This window comes from Callithrix jacchus, chromosome 14 (genome assembly GCF_049354715.1).
Source record: "Callithrix jacchus isolate 240 chromosome 14, calJac240_pri, whole genome shotgun sequence".
In the NCBI taxonomy this organism is placed as follows: Eukaryota; Metazoa; Chordata; class Mammalia; order Primates; family Cebidae; genus Callithrix; species Callithrix jacchus.
Window position 1 is genome coordinate 65484112 of NC_133515.1, and position 15802 is coordinate 65499913.

At 39.5% G+C, this 15802-nt stretch overlaps 1 long non-coding RNA gene across 1 annotated transcript in view; it reads left to right on the plus strand.

Moving 5' to 3' along the window:
• The window catches only part of LOC118147328 (uncharacterized), a 167899-nt gene extending 156631 nt beyond the window's left edge, over positions 1-11268 (plus strand). The window contains exon 5 of the long non-coding RNA XR_013526108.1: positions 10876-11268. This is a non-coding gene — a long non-coding RNA (uncharacterized LOC118147328). The remainder of the gene's footprint in view (positions 1-10875) is intronic.
• The last annotated feature ends 4534 nt before the right edge of the window (positions 11269-15802 follow it).

Below are 15802 nucleotides of genomic sequence, written 5' to 3' on the forward strand. Positions count from 1 at the left end.
TTGACAGTGGAGTGTTAAAGTCTCCCACTATTATTGTGTAAGAGTCTAAGTCTCTTTGTAAGTCATTAAGAACTTGCTTTATGTATCTGAGTGCTCCTTTATTGGGTGTGTATATATTTAGGATCATTAGCTCTTCTTGTTGCATTCATCCTTTTACCATTATGTAATGTCTTTCTTTGTCTCTTTTGATCTGTGTTGATTTCAAGTCTATTTTATCAGAGACTACGATTGCAACTCCTGCTTTTTTTGCTCTCCATTTGCTTAGTAAATCTTCCTCCATCCCTTTATTTTGAGCCTATATGTATCCTTGCATGTGAGATGGGTTTCCTTGATACAGCACACCAATGGGTTTTGACTTTTATCCAATTAGCCAGTCTGTGTCTTTTGATTGGGGCATGTAGCCCATTTACATTTAAAGTTGATATTGTTATGTGTGAATTTTATCCTGCCATTTTGATGCTAGCTGCTTGTTTTGCCCATTAGTGGATCCAATTTCTTCATTGTATCAATGCTCTTTACCATTTGGTAAGTTTTTGGAGTAGCGGGTACTGGTTGTTCCTTTCTATGTTTAGTGCTTCTTTCAGGAGGTCTTATAAAGCAGGCCTGGTGGTGATGAAATCTCTGAGCAATTGCTTCTTTGTAAAGGCTTTTATTTCTCCTTCTCTTATGAAACTTAGTTTGGGTGGATATGGAATTCTAGATTGAAAGTTCTTTTCTTTAAGGATGTTGAATATTGGCCCCCATTCTCTTCTGGCTTGTAGGGTTTCTGCTGAGAGATCTGCTGTGAGTCTGATGGGCTTCCCTTTGTGGGTAACCTGCCCTTTCTCTCCAGCTGCCCTTAGCATTTTTTCCTTCATTTCAACCCTGGTGAATCTGAAGATTGTGTGCCTTGGGGTTCCTCTTCTTGAGGAATATCTTTGTGGTGTTCTCTGTATTTCCTAGACTTGAATATTGGCCTGCCTTGCTAGGTTGGGGAAGTTGTCCTGGATAATATCCTGAAGAGTGTTTTCCAGCTTGGATTCATTCCCTCTATCACATTTAGTTACACCTCTCAGACGTAGATTAGGTCTTTTAACAGAATCCCATATTTCTTGAAGGCTTTGTTCATTTTCCCTTATTCTTTTTTCTCTAATCTTGCCTTCTCATTTTATTTCATTGAGTTAATCTTCAATCTCTGATATCCTTTCTTCTGCTTGGTTAATTTGGCTATTGAAACTTGTCTACACTTCACGAAGTTCTCATGTTCTGTTTTTCAGCTCCGTCAATTCATTTATATCATCTCTAAGCTCTTTATTCTCATTAGCATTTCATCAAACCTTTTTTCAAGGTTCTCAGTTTCTTTGTATTGGGTTAGAACATGTTCTTTTAGCTTAGAGAAGTTTCTTATTACCCACCTTCTGGAGCCTGTTTCTTTCAATTCATCACACTCATTCTCCATCCAGTCTCATTCCCTTGCTGGTGAGGAGTTGTGATCCCTTGGAGGAGGAGAGGTGTTCTGGTTTTGGGTGTTTTCATCCCTTTTGTGCTGGTGTCTTCCCATCTTTGTGGATTTATCTACCGGTGGTCTTTGTAGTTGATGACTTTCATATGGGTTCTGAGTGGATGTCCTGTTTGTTAATGATGAAGTTATTTCTATTTGTTTCTTAGTTTTCCTTCGAACAGTCAGGCCCCTCTGCTACAGGACTGCTGGAGGTCTACTCCAGACCCTGCTTGCCTGGGGATCACCTGCAGTGGCTGCAGAACTGGAAGGGTTGCTGGCAATTTCTTCTTCTGCTATCTTTGTCCCAGAAGGATACCCGCCAGATGTCAGCCTGAGCTCTCCTTTATGAGGTGACTCTTTGGATATATGGGGGTCAGGGAGCTGCTTGAGGATACAGTCTGTCCCTTATAGGAGCTCAAGTGCTGAGCTGTGAGCTCTGTTGTTCCATTCACAGCTACTGGGCAGGTACATTTAAGTCTGCTGCAGTGGAACTCATAACCACCTTTTTTTCCCAGGCGTTCTGTCCTGGGAGGGTGGGGCTTTATTTATAAGTTTCTGTCATCCTGCTGCCTTTTTTTCAGAGATGCCCTGCACAGTGAAGAGGTAGCCTACTCACAATCTTCCAGCAGAGGTGTTGCTGAACTGCTGTGGGCTCTGCCCAGCTGCTGTGTGAACCTCCTTGCAGTTTTGTTTATAGGGGTATAGTTAGAACTGCCTCGGTAATGGCAGATTGCCTCAGTAGTGGCTGACTGCCTCCATAATGGTGGATGCCCTTCCCCAACAGAGGTGGACCATCCCAGGTCCAGCTGTGCTGACTGTGACACTCTCAATCCAGAGCGTTTTAGATTACAAAGATTCAGGTCTTTGTGGCAGTGGGACCAGTCGAGACAGATCACCTGGCTCCCTGTTTCACTCCCCCCTTTTATTTTTTAAGTTGCACAGGCAACTCTGTCTCCCACGAGTTCCATTTGCCAGTTGAAAAGGTGCCCATATTTGTGTGAGTTTTTGTGCAGAGACATGCTGTGTCAGCTGAAACAGCCACACTGGAGGCTTGTGGTGCTTTTCTGCCTGGGAATCTCCTGGTCCGTTGGCAGTAAAAATTTGTTTGGAAATGCTGTTATCACTCACCCTCTGGGTTTTCTCTGGGAACTGCGATCCAGAGCTGTTCCTATTTGGCCATCTGGGATTGGTTCTCTGTCCCTTAATTTTTTAATGATCACTATTCTAACTGGCATGAGATGGTATCTCATTGTGGTTTTAATTTGCATTTCTCTAATGATCAGTGATAATGAGTTTTTTTCATATGTTGGCTGCATAAATGTCTCCTTTTGAGAAGTGACTATTTATATCCTTAGCCCACTTTTTTATGGGGTTGTATTTTTCTTGTAAACTTGCTTATGTTTTTTTGTAGATTCTGGATATTAGCCCTTTGTCAGATGGATAGATTGCAAAAATTTTCTCCTATTCTGTAGGTTGCCTATTCATTGTAATGATAGTTTCTTTTTTACTTTAATGAGATTCCATTTGTCCATTGTAGCATTTATTGCCACTGTTTTTGGTGTTTTACTCATGAAGGCCTTGCCCATGCCTACGTCCTGAATGATATTGCCTAGGTATTCTTTCTTTATGGTTTTAGGTCTTACATTTAAATTTTTAATACATCTCGAGTTAATTTTTGTATAAGATGTAAGGAAGGGATCCAGTTTCAGCTTTCTGCATATGGCTAGCCAGTTTTCCCAACACCATTTATTAAATAGGGAATCATTTCCCCACTGCTCGTTTTTGTCTGGTTTGTCAAAAATCAGATGGTTTTAGATGTGTGGCATTATTTCTGAGGCCTCTGTTCTGTTCTATTGGTCTCTAGATCTGTTTTGGTACCAGTACCATGTTGTTTTGATTACCGTAGCCTTGTAGTATAGTTTGAGGTCAAGTGGCATGATGCTTCCAGCTTTGTTCTTTTGCTTAAGATTATCTTGGCTATGTGGGCTTTTTTTTGGGTTCCATATGAAATTTAGTGTTTTGTTTTTTTTTTTTCCAATTCTGTGAAGACAGTCAATGGTAGCTTTAAGGGGATAACACTGAATCTATAAATTACTTTGGGCAGTATGGCCATTTTCATGATATTGATTCTTCCTAACCATGAGCATGGAATGTTTCTCATCTGTATGTGTCCTCTCTTATTTCACTGAGCAGTGGTCTGTAGTTCTCCTTGAAGAGGTCCTTCACATTTCTTGTTAGTTGTTTTCCTAGGCATTTTATTCTCTTTGTAGCAATTGTGAATGGGAGTTTATTTGTGATTTGCCTCTCTGTTTGTCTATTATTGTGTATAGGAATGCTTGTGATTTTTGCACATTGATTTTGTATCCTGAGGCTTTGCTAAAATTGCTTATCAACTTAAGGAGATTTTAGGCTGAGACAGTGGAATTTTCTAAATATACAATCATGTCATCTGCAAACAGGGACAATTTGACGTCCTATCTTCTTGTTTCAATAGCCTGCACTTCTTTCTCCAGCCTGATCGCCCTGGCCAGAACTTCCAATACTGTGTTGAACAGGAGTAGTGAGAGGGCATCCTTGTCTTGTGCTACTTCTCAAAGGGAATGCTTACAGTTTTTACCCATTCAATATGATATTGGCTGTGGGTTTGTCATAAATAGCTCTTATTTTTTTGGAAATACATTCCATCAATATCTAGTTTATTGAGATTTTTTTTTTAGCATAAAGGGCTGTTGAAGGACTTCTCTTCATCTATTGAGATAATCATGTGGTTTTTGTCTTTGGTTCTGTTTATGTGATGGATTACCATTTGTTGACTTGCGTATGTTGAACCAGCCTTGCATCCCAGGGATGAAGCCAACAAAATCATGATGGATAAACTTTTTGATGTACTGTTGGATTCGATTTGCCAGTATTTTATTAAGGATTTTAGCATTAATGTTCATCAGGGATATTGGCCTGAAATTTTCTTTTCAGTGGTTCTCTGCCAGGTTTTGGCATCAGGATGATGTTGGTCTCCTCTTTATACCTTGGCAGAATTTGACTGTCAACCCATCTGATCCTGGACTTTTTTTGGTTGGTAGCCTATTAATTACTGCCTAAGTTTTAGACCTTGTATTGTTCTATTCAGGGATTTGTCTTCTTCCTGGTTTAGTCTTGAGTGTATTTGTCCAGGAATTTATCCATTTCTTCTACATTTTCTAGTTTATTTGCATAGATGTGTTTATAGTATTCTCTGATGGTAGTTTGTATTTCTGTGGGATCAGTGGTGATATCTCCTTAATCATTTTTTTATTGCATCTATTTTATTCCTCTCTCTTTTTTTCATTAGTCTGACTAGTGGTTTATCTATTTTTTTGATATATTTTTTAAAAATCCAGCTACTAGATTGATTTTTTGAAAGGTTTTTTGTGTCTCTATCTCCTTCAGTTCTGCTCTGATCTTAGTTTTTGTCTTCTGCTGGATTTTGAATATGTTTGTTCTTGTGTCTCTAGTTCTTTTAATTGTGACATTAGGGTATGGATTTTAGATCTTTCCTCCTTTCTCTTGTGGGCATTTAGTGCCATACATTTTCCTCTACACACTGCTTTAAAAATGTCCCAGAGATTCTGGTACATTGTGTCTGGGTTCTCATTGTTTTCAAAGAACATCTTTATTTCTGCCTTCATTTCATTATTTATTCAATAGTAATTAAGGAGCTGGTTGTTCAGTTTCCATGTAGTTGTATGGTTTTGAGTGAGTTTCTTAATCCTGAGTCCTAATTTGATTTCACTCTGGTCTGAGAGGCAATGTTATGATTTCCATTTTTTTGCATTTGCTGAGGAGTGTTTACTTCCAATTATGTGGTGGATTTTAGAATAAGTGCTATGTGGTGCTAATAAGAATGTATATTCTGTTGATGTTGGATGGAGAGTTCTGTAGATGTCTATTAAGTTCACCTGGTCCAGATCTGAGTTTAAGTCCTGGATAGCCTTATAAATTTTCTGTTTCTTTGGTCTAACATTGACCGTGGGGTGTTAAAGTCCCCTACTATTATTTTGTGGGAGTCCAAGTCTCTTTGTGGGTAGCTAAGAACTTGCTTTATGCATCTGGGTACTCCTATATTGGGTGCACATATATTTAGGATAGCTAGCTCTTCTTGTTGCATTGATCCCTTTACCATTATGTAATGCCCTTCTTTATCTCTTTTGATCTTTGTTACTTTAAAGTCTGTTCTATTGGAGACTAGGATTGCAACCTTTGCCTTTTTTTTTTTTTTTTTTTTTTTGCTTTCCATTTGCTTAGTAAATCTTCCTCCAATCCTTATTCTTTGAACCTATGTGTGTCTTTGTATGTGAGATGGGTCTTGACTCTATCCAATTTGCCTGTCTCTGTATTTTAATTGAGGCATTTAGCCCATTTACATTTAAGGTTCATATTGTTATGTGGGAATTTGATCCTGCCATTATGATGCCAGCTGGTTATTTTCCCTGTTAGTTGATGTAGTGTCTTCATAGTGTAGATGGTCTTTACAAGTGCTGTTTTGGCAGTGGCTGGTACCAGTTGTTCCCTTCCATGTTCAGTGCTTCCTCAGGAGCTCTTGTAAGCAGGTCTGGTGGCGACAAAATCTCTCAGCATTTGCTTGTCCATAAAAGATTATATTTCTCCTTTGCTTATGAAGCTTAGTTTGTCTGGATATGAAATTCTGGGTTGAAAATTCTTTCCCTTAAGGATTTTAAATATTGCTTCCCCCACCCCCCCACCAACTCTCTTCTGGCTGATAGGGTTTCTGCTGTGAGTCTGAAGGGCTTCCCTTTGTGGGTAACCTTTCTCTCTGGCTGCCCTTAGCATTTTTTCCTTCATCTCAACATTGGTGAATATGATGATTACATGTCTTGGGGTTGCTGTTCTTGAGGAGTATCTTTGTGGTGTTCTCTGTATTTCCTGAATTTGAATGTTGGCCTGCCTTGCTGGGCTGGGGAATTTCTCCTGAATAATATCCTGAAGAGTGTTTGCCAACTTGGTCTCCCCTTCACTTTCACACTCATCAAATGTAGATTTGGACTTTTCACATAATCCCGTATTTCTTGGAGACTTATCTTCTCATTTTATTTCATTCAGTTGATCTTCAGTCTCTGATATCCTTTTTTCCACTTAATCAATTTGGCTATTGAAACTTGTGTATGCTTCATGAAGTTCTCATGCTGTTTTTTTCAACTCCATCAGGTCAATTATGTTGTTCTCTAAACTGGTTATTCTAGTCAGCATTTCATCTAACCTTTTTTTTTTTTTTTTTTCAAAGTTCTTAGCTTCCTTGCATTTGCTTAGATCATGGTCCTTTAGGTAGGAGAAGTTTGTTATTACCCAACTTCTGAAGCCTGCTTCTGTCAATTCATCAAATTTCTTCTCTGTCCAGTTTTGTTCCCTTGCTGGCAAGGAGTTGTGATCCTTTGGAGGAGAAGAGGTGTTCTGGTTTTTGGAATTTTCAGCCTCTTTTTGTGCTATTTTCTTCCCATCTTTATGGATTTATCTACCTTTGGTCTTTAAAGTCAGTGACCTATGGATGGGCTCTCTGAATGGATATCTTTTCTGTTGATGTCAAAACTAATTCTTTCTGTTTGTTAGGTTTTCTTCTAACAGTCAGGCCCCTCAGCTGCAGGTCTGCTGGAGTTTGCTTGAGGTCCAGTTTATATCCTGCTTGCCTGGGAATCACCAGCAAGGGCTCACTGCACAATAGCAAAGATTACTGCCTGTTCATTCCTCTGGTAGCTTCGTCCCAGAAGAGTACCTGCCAGATACCAGCCAGAGCTCTCCTGTATGAGGTATCTGTTGGCTGCTTCTGGGAAGTGTCTCCCAGTCAGGATAAACAGAGAGCAGGAAGCCACTTGAGGAGGAAGTCTGTTCCTCATCAGTGCTCTAACACTATGCTGGGAGATCCACTACTCTCTTCAGAGCTGCACAGTTGGGACATTTAATACTGCTGAAGCTGTACCCACAACCACCCCTCTTCCCAGCTGCTCTGTCCCAGGAATATGTGAGCTTTATTTAGAAGTCCCTGATGGGCTGCTGCTTTTTTTCAGAGATACCCTGCCCAGCAAGCTGGGAGTCTAGTGACACAGTCTGCCTTCAGAAGCCTTGATGAGCTTCCATGGGCTGTTTCCAGTTCAAACTTCCCAACTGTGATGTTAAAAATGCCTACTTCAGCCTCAGCAATGGTGGAGCCCCTCTCCCAACCTAGCTCGGAAATCCCAGGTCAAACTCAGGCTGCTGTGCTGGCTGTGAGAATTTCAAACCAGTGGATCTTAGTTTGCTAGTCTTCATCACAGGGGGACCCGCTAAGCCAGATCACTTGGCTCCCTGGCTTCAGACCCCTTTCCTGGGGAGTGAATGGTTCTGTCTTGCTGGTGTTTCCAGGGGCCACTAGGGTATGAATACAAAAGCTGCTGTGGCTAGCTCAGTGTCTTCCCAAACAACTGCCCAGTTTTGTGCAGGAAACACAGGCTCCTAGTGTTGCAGGCACTGGAGGGATTCTCCGGGTGTGTGGGTTGTGAAGACTATGGGAAAAGCACGGTATCTGCACCAGAGTGGAGGGAACAGTCCCTAATGGCTTCTCTTGGCTAGAAGAGGGAATTCCCCAGACCCTTGCACTTCCCGGATGAGGCAGCAACCCACCCTCTTTCAGCTTGCCCTCCTTGGGCTGCACTCATTTTCCAACCAGTCCCAATGAGATGAACCTCAGCTGAAATGCGGAAATCACTTGCCTTCTGCATCAGTCTCGCTGGGAGCTGCATACCAGAGCTGTTTCTATTGGGCCATCTTGCCAGCCACCTCTGATAAATACTTTTTAAACGAGCAAAAGTAGTAATCTTTGAGGATGAGAATCAAGCCAAGTGCCTTGTAGACATTTTTTATAATTAAGCAATATGTCAAAGCATGAGTTAACATTGATGTATTTAGGCACCAATGTTTAGAAAAGTAAACAAAATTATTTCTGAAACATGGGATGCATATTTTTGCCTTCTTGTATATAAGCCAATGAACACAACTTGACATTTGATTGATGTCTCAGGATTATTATATAAGCATCAATTATTGTTTGCTTCTGCCTCTGAGGACATAGTTTGGTCTGACAATTGCAGGAAGGTGAGGAGGCACAGAAGCAAATGTGGCCCCTCACCATTCCCTGAGCCATCTATGCCAAATGACCTAGACCATGCAAGACAGAAAATCTACAACAACCAAACAAATTATTTTCCCTGGGAAAGGGAAATGGATCCAAATGTGAGTAGCTTTTCTTTCTTCTCTAAGCCAGTAATGCAAACATTTTATTTCTAATGTGGGATGGCTTTCTCACTCTGACTTTAACTTACATACACTTAACAAAATAAGTTGCCAGTTCTATCGTTGGGGCTTCACACGTCACATGCAGAATTATTCTGAGAAAGTGTGATGAAAAGAGCACAGCCTTTAGAGTCAGAGCTGAACTTGAACCCCAGCTCTACCCCGTCTAGCCATGCAAGACAGATGTGGGATTGAAATATGCAATGTGTATATCACACCTAACACAGTATCCAACACAGAAACAAATGCCTGACTCATCTCCCTCTAGTGTGCCATCTACCTCTAATGACCTACCTTCCCTATGAGTCTCACTCTTCGTTGTCTCAGGAAAGCAATCAGCTCCCTTCCCTTCACCTTCTGCCATCTGTCAAGAATAGTCCTACAGGGAAAAGAAAATGATGAAATTACCCCAAGATACTAGATTCTGAAAATCACTTACTACTTGTTTTCTTTTTCCAGAGGCATTTGCATTTGCAAAGGAGACAGTAAATTCATCCAGAGGGCTGCCTCTTAAATAACAGAAACTGGAAGTACAGTATTCCCCCCTCACCCAATTTCATTTTCTATGGTTTGTTATCCATGGTCATCCATGGTCTAGAGATATTAAACGGAAAATTACAGAAATAAATAATTTATAAATTGTAAATTGTGCACCATTCTGAAGAGCATGATAAAATCTCACACCCTCCTGCTCTGTCTCCTCCCCAGCCCACATGAATTTTCTCTTTGTCCAGCACATCCACACTGTATAACCTCCCTGTCCACTGGTCACTTAGTAGCCATGTTGGTTAACAGATTGAAAAACATAAGTATATATACAAGGTTTGGTACTATCCCTGGTTTCAGGAATCCACTGGGGGGTCTTAGTACATATTTCCAGCAGATAAGAGGGAACTACCCTACAGATATTTTAGGGTATTGGTTTGCCCACTGCTCTTCAAATTAAACTGCCTACATAATCCTGTCTCTGCATTCATGCAGGGCAAATGCGTGCACCAAATTTTTATGTGTATAATTAAAATGTGTGTGGTGATACTCTGATATATCAAATTTATATTAAAACTTTCTTCTTCAAACATAATACTGTAAAACATAGGTAAGACATTTCCTACCTGGAAGATCATGTAACTCTTGTGTCTTTATATAGCTGTACATCTCATTCTGACTTATTGAAGGATTTTAGCTTTCATAGAGAGGGTTTTAACGAAGTCACTTTAAGCCCTTTTTAGATTTGAAATGATGAAAGCATTGGCAGGACTTCTAAGAGATAGCATGGGGGTTCCATGTGAACATCTTTGACTGTAGAAACGTGCCCCCATCCAAAGAGAGCACTTTGCTATTTATTAGGATTTAGGGAAGAGACTGAAGTGCAAGCATGATGCAATTTTAAAAGATCCCTTTAAAAACAGACATATCCACGCCCAGCAGAAATGGAGATCGGTTCATCAAAAAGTCTGCAGGTGGCACATTTTCTGTTTCTATAGCCATTAGAGGATTAATCCCAGAGTGAAGTTTGACTTGAAGATCCTAAGTTTCCTTTGTAACAAAAGAAAATCTCTCAGATAAACTGGTAATAGCTAAGGTGATTTATTGATGTGGTGATTTTACTAAAAACTAATGATGTTTTAACTGCAATCACAAGACATAAATGTATATTCTAGGGTAAAAAAGGAAAGGTGTCTTTATTTGCTCTGCTGTCTGTTATTACTGCTTATAAGTTTATGTGTTCAGTCACTGAAACTAAATAGATTGTCTCTATACCATACACAAGCCCAACTTTCATCAATATTTAACTAAAGGAGAAAGCAAGAAATTGACCATTTATTTAGGAAAGTAACGTTGCTGGCACCTTCTGAAATGGCTGAAACAATCCCTGACTACTGTCATTCAAGTGCTTGTGTAATCCCTCCTCTCTTGAAGATGGGCTGCACGTGGTGACTGGCTTCTACCAAATACAATATGAAAAAAGGGATGAGATGTCACTTACAAGATTCGGCTATAAAAGAGTGTGACACCTCTCTTTCTCTCTTCTCTTCTCTTTTCTCCTCTTCTCTCCTCTCTTGCTTTCTGTCATGAAGCCAGCCACCATTTTGTGAGCGCTCCTATGAAGAAACCCATGTGGCAAGAAACTGAGAGCAGCTTCTGGATAATAACCAATGAGGAAGTGAGGCACTTGGTCCATTTGTTTATGAGGAACTGAATCCTGCCAGCAACTACAGCCTCAGACAATACCTCGATTGCAGCCTTGAAAGAATCCCAGAGAAAGAATGGACCCAACTAGGCCATGTTGAATTTCTGACCCACAGAAACTGTGGAATAACAAATATTGTTTTAAGCCACTAAATTTGATGGTAATTTATTATGCTACAACAGATAACTAAATCAAGAATGCTTAACTATATATCTTATACAGTAGGAAAGTAGATAAAGTGTGGTATATCTATATACAATATAAACTAGCATAAGATTGAAGACTATTTGATTACATAAAAATAATATCTGTGTATTTAAATATATGACCTTCAAAAAGACCAATTTCTTTAGAAGACCAATAGCTAGAGAAACTAGAGCATCAAGCCCACACCCAGAAATCATAGAAAAACACTTTTCTATAGTTTTAAGGAATTCTGGTTTTTATCAGCCAGTATTCAGGGAGGTAAACAGAAAACAGTGTGTATAGCTTACAGAGAGAAAAATTTAACTCTCCATAATTAAATTTTTGAAATTTAACTATGCAAGAAGTTAGAAACATGTTGGAAGTTCTAAGGATGCATAAGAGAGAGGGTGATATTGCCCGGAGATCAAGCAGCTTCCAGTGCCCTTGCAAGAGCCCAAAGGACGATACTTGCTGCTGGTGCCACCAAAGGACTAAACAGGAAGTACAACCCTACTGCAACCATGGTTGGCTCTTCTACCTCAGCTGCAGCAGAGGCAGACTGACTTCTAACACGTCTTGGAGATCTTCCATGGGAAGACTTTCCCTTGAGCCCAGCTAAAAAGAGGGTCTGATAAAAGTATTACCAGTAGAATGGTGGATGTAGATTACGTGCCAATAAACAATGTCTGCCACTCATATTAAACCAGTTTAAATATTTTCCTTTGAGCAATGGCATATATTTTTCAAGACTAAAATTATCACAAGATTCACGGTATAAAATTTCTCAGGCACCTTATATTATTCTTGTAAATTAAGCCCTAAATTATCACTGTATTCACATGATAACAAGACAACTACATGAATACATTGATTTCACCAAAGTTGAAGTCAAAGCATTTAAGATTTCCAAAGGCCACTCAAACCTGTTATATTAGTGGGGTTTTGGCTGAACAATACAGTTAATCTAATCAAAACAGTTTATTCAGAAATGCCTTGTATATAATTGTTATAAGCCTGGTATACCAATGTTTTATCCCCATTTCATTAAGAAAAAGTAGGAAAAATTAGTTAGAAATGAATGCTTTAAGATACAATTTTTTTTTTTTGCCCTTGTTCATTCATAAAAAAATTTTGAGATTCCAAATATAGTCAACCCTTGAACAATGCAGGAGTTAGGGGTTCCCAAAACTTACTAGGAGTCTACTGTTGATTAGAAGCTTGATCAATTTAATAAACAGTCTATTAACATATATATGTTATATACTGTATCTTACAATAAAGTAAGCTAGAGAAAAGAAAATGTTATTAAGAAAATAATAAGAGAAAATATATTTACTATTCATTAAGTGAAAGTGAAACATCATAAAGGTCTTCATCCTTGTCATTTCCGTTGAGCAGTCTGAGAAAGAGGAGGAATTGGTCTTACTGTCTCAAGGGTGGCAGAGATGGAAGAAGTGGAGGAGGTAGAAAGGGGAAGCAGGAGAGGCAGGCACACTCCCTGTAGCTTTATGGAAATACATCATAATTTCTGCCTGATGTTTTGCTTTTTCATTTCTCTAAAAATGTTTCTGTAGGTACTAATGTTTTATCTGCTGTTTGCTTTAGTTTCAGGGCCCATGTCATAGAAGGATGCATGTTCTAAAAGTAATCTTCATTAATGTTGGGTTAAACTCATGGAGTTCTGAGTGGCTGGGACATTGTGTAGGATCAAATCAACTTTAAAAGGCAGTTTCTTTTGGCAAAGTGCTTCCTGACTTCAGGAACAGAGCATCAATGACACCAATCCAGAAAAACAGTTCTTGTTGTCCGGGCCTTCTTGTTGTACAACTGAAAGATTGGAAGCTGGCGTTTATCTCTTTCCCTTAAGGCTGAGTTGCTAGCAGCTTTATAGATAAGGGCAGTTAGCTAACCCCTTCCTGCCATAAATCGTGGTGCTTATGCCTTTCTTTTCTAATAAATGCCTTTTGTCTTGCTTTTATCAAAAATTGGGCACTATCCTTGCATGTTCTGCACATGTACCCCAAAATCTAAGATGCAATAAAAAAAAATTGGGCACTTCTATCTGCCTTAAAAACTTGTTCAGGCAGATATTCCTTCTCCTCAATGATTTCCTTAAATGGCATCTAGGAACCTTGCTGCCTCTTGGTCAGCAGAAGCTGCTTTTCCTGTTATTGTGACAATTTTCTTAAGCCAAATCTCTTTACACAAATATTAAACCAGCCAGGCATAGTGGCTCATGCCTGTAATACCCCACTTTGGGAGGCCGAGGCAGGCAGTTCATGATGTCAGGAGATTGAGACCTGGCCAGCATGGTGAAACCCCATCTCTACTAAAAATACAAAAATTAACTGGGCGTGGTGGCACATACCTATAGGCTACTATGGAGGCTGAGGCAGAAGAATCACTTGCGCCCAGTAGACAGAAGTTGCAGTGAGCCGAGATGACTGTACTCCTGCCAGGCAACAGAGTGAGACTCCATCTAAAAAAAAAAAAAAAATTAAACCATGCTTTGCCCTCATCAAATCTTCCAGCTTTAGATTCTTCACTTTGCTTTGGCTTTTAGTTGTCATACAATAAATTCACATTTTCTCAAATCATATTAGAGTCTATTCCTAGAGTCTGTACCTTTCTTATAGCAATCCAGCACCAACATGAATTTTTAATATGAGATTAAAAAGGTATTTTGCAAAAACTGCAAGGCCTTTGTGCCTGCTGGTGTAGCTACAGCAATGGCTTTATTAATTTCCTGGTTTTGTTTTATGTGTAATGGTCCTTACGCTGAATTCCTTTATCTTGAAATGATGAGCAACCACAAATGCAGATCTCAATCTACGGTGCATATCAAACAATTCAACTGGAGGGGATCCATGATGGCTGAGTCAGAACAGCTCTGGATTGCACCTCCCAGCAACAGCGTGGAGGGTGAGCGGTCGCGAACTAATCTATGATTGAGAGGTGTACCTGAATGTGACGGAGAGAATGAATCCAATCTGGAAAACACTCTTCAGGATATTACCCAGGAAAACTTCCCCAACCTAGCAAGGCCGGCCAATATTCAAGTCAAGTAAATACAGAGGACATCACAAATATGTTCCTCAAGAAGAGCAACCCCAAGGCACATAATCATCACATTCACCAGTGTTGAAATGAAAAAAAAAATGCTAAGGGAAGCCAGAGAGAAAGGTTGGGTTACCCACAAAGGGAAGCCCATCAGACTCACAGCAGATCTCTCAGCAGAAACCCTACAAGTCAGAAGAGAGTGGGGGCCAATATTCAGCATCCTTAAAAAAAAGAACTTTCAACCTAGAATTTCATATCCAAACAAACTAAGTTTCATAAGCAAAGGAGATATAAAATCTTTTACAAACAAGCAATTACTCAGAGATTTTATCATCACTAGGCCTGCTTTATAAGAGCTCCTGAAAGAAGCACTAAACATAGAAAGGAAAAACCAGTACCATCCACTCCAAAAACACACCAAATCATAAAGAACATCAACACAATGAAGAAACTGCATCAAGTAACAGGCGAAAAAACCAGCTAGCATCAAAATGGCAGGATCGAATTCACAAATAACAATATTAAACCTAAATGTAAATGGGCTAAATGCCCCAATCAAAAGACACAGACTGGCAAATTGGATAAAAAGCCAAAACCCATCGGTTTGCTGTATCCAGGAAACCCTTCTTACATGCATGGATACACACAGGCTCAAAATAAAGGGATGGAGGAATATTTACCAAGCAAATGGAGGGCAAAAAAAAAGCAGGAGTTGCAATCCTAGTCTCTGATAAAATATACTTTAAACCAACAAAGATCAAAAGAGACAAGGACAGTACATAATGGTAAAAGGATCAATGCAATAAGAAGAGCTAACGATCCTAAATATATATACACACCCAATACAGGAGCACCCAGATACATACAGCAAGTTCTTAATGACTTACAAAGAGACTTAGACTCCCACACAATAATAGTGGGAGACTTTAACACTCCACTGTCAATATTAGGCAGATCAACAAGACAGAAAACTAACAAGGATATCTAGGACTTGAACTCAGACCTGGACCAAGCAAACCTAATAGACATCTACAGAAATCTCCACCCCAAATCCACAGAACATACATTCTTCTAAGTACCACATCACACCTACTCTAAAATTGACCACATAATTGGAAGTAAATCACTCCTCAGCAAATGCAAAAGAAAGGAAATCATAACAAACAATCTCTCAGACCACAGTGCAATCAAGGTAGAGCTCAGAATTCAGAAACTAACTCAGAACTGCACAGCATCATGGAAACTGAACAACTGGCTATTGAATGTTGACTGGATAAACAATGAAATGAAGGCAGATATAAAGATGTTCTTTGAAACCAACAAGAACGAAAACACCAGAATCTCATACCAGAATCTCTGGGACACATTTAAAGCAGTGTCTAGAGGAAAATATATAGCAATAAATGTTCACATGAGAAGCAAGGAAATATCTAAAATTGACATCCTATTGTCAAAATTTAAAGAGCTAGAGGAGCAAGAACAAAAAACTCAAAATCTGGCAGAAGACAAGAACTAAGATCAGAGCAGAACTGAAGGAGATAGAGACACACAGAAAAAAAAAACCCTTC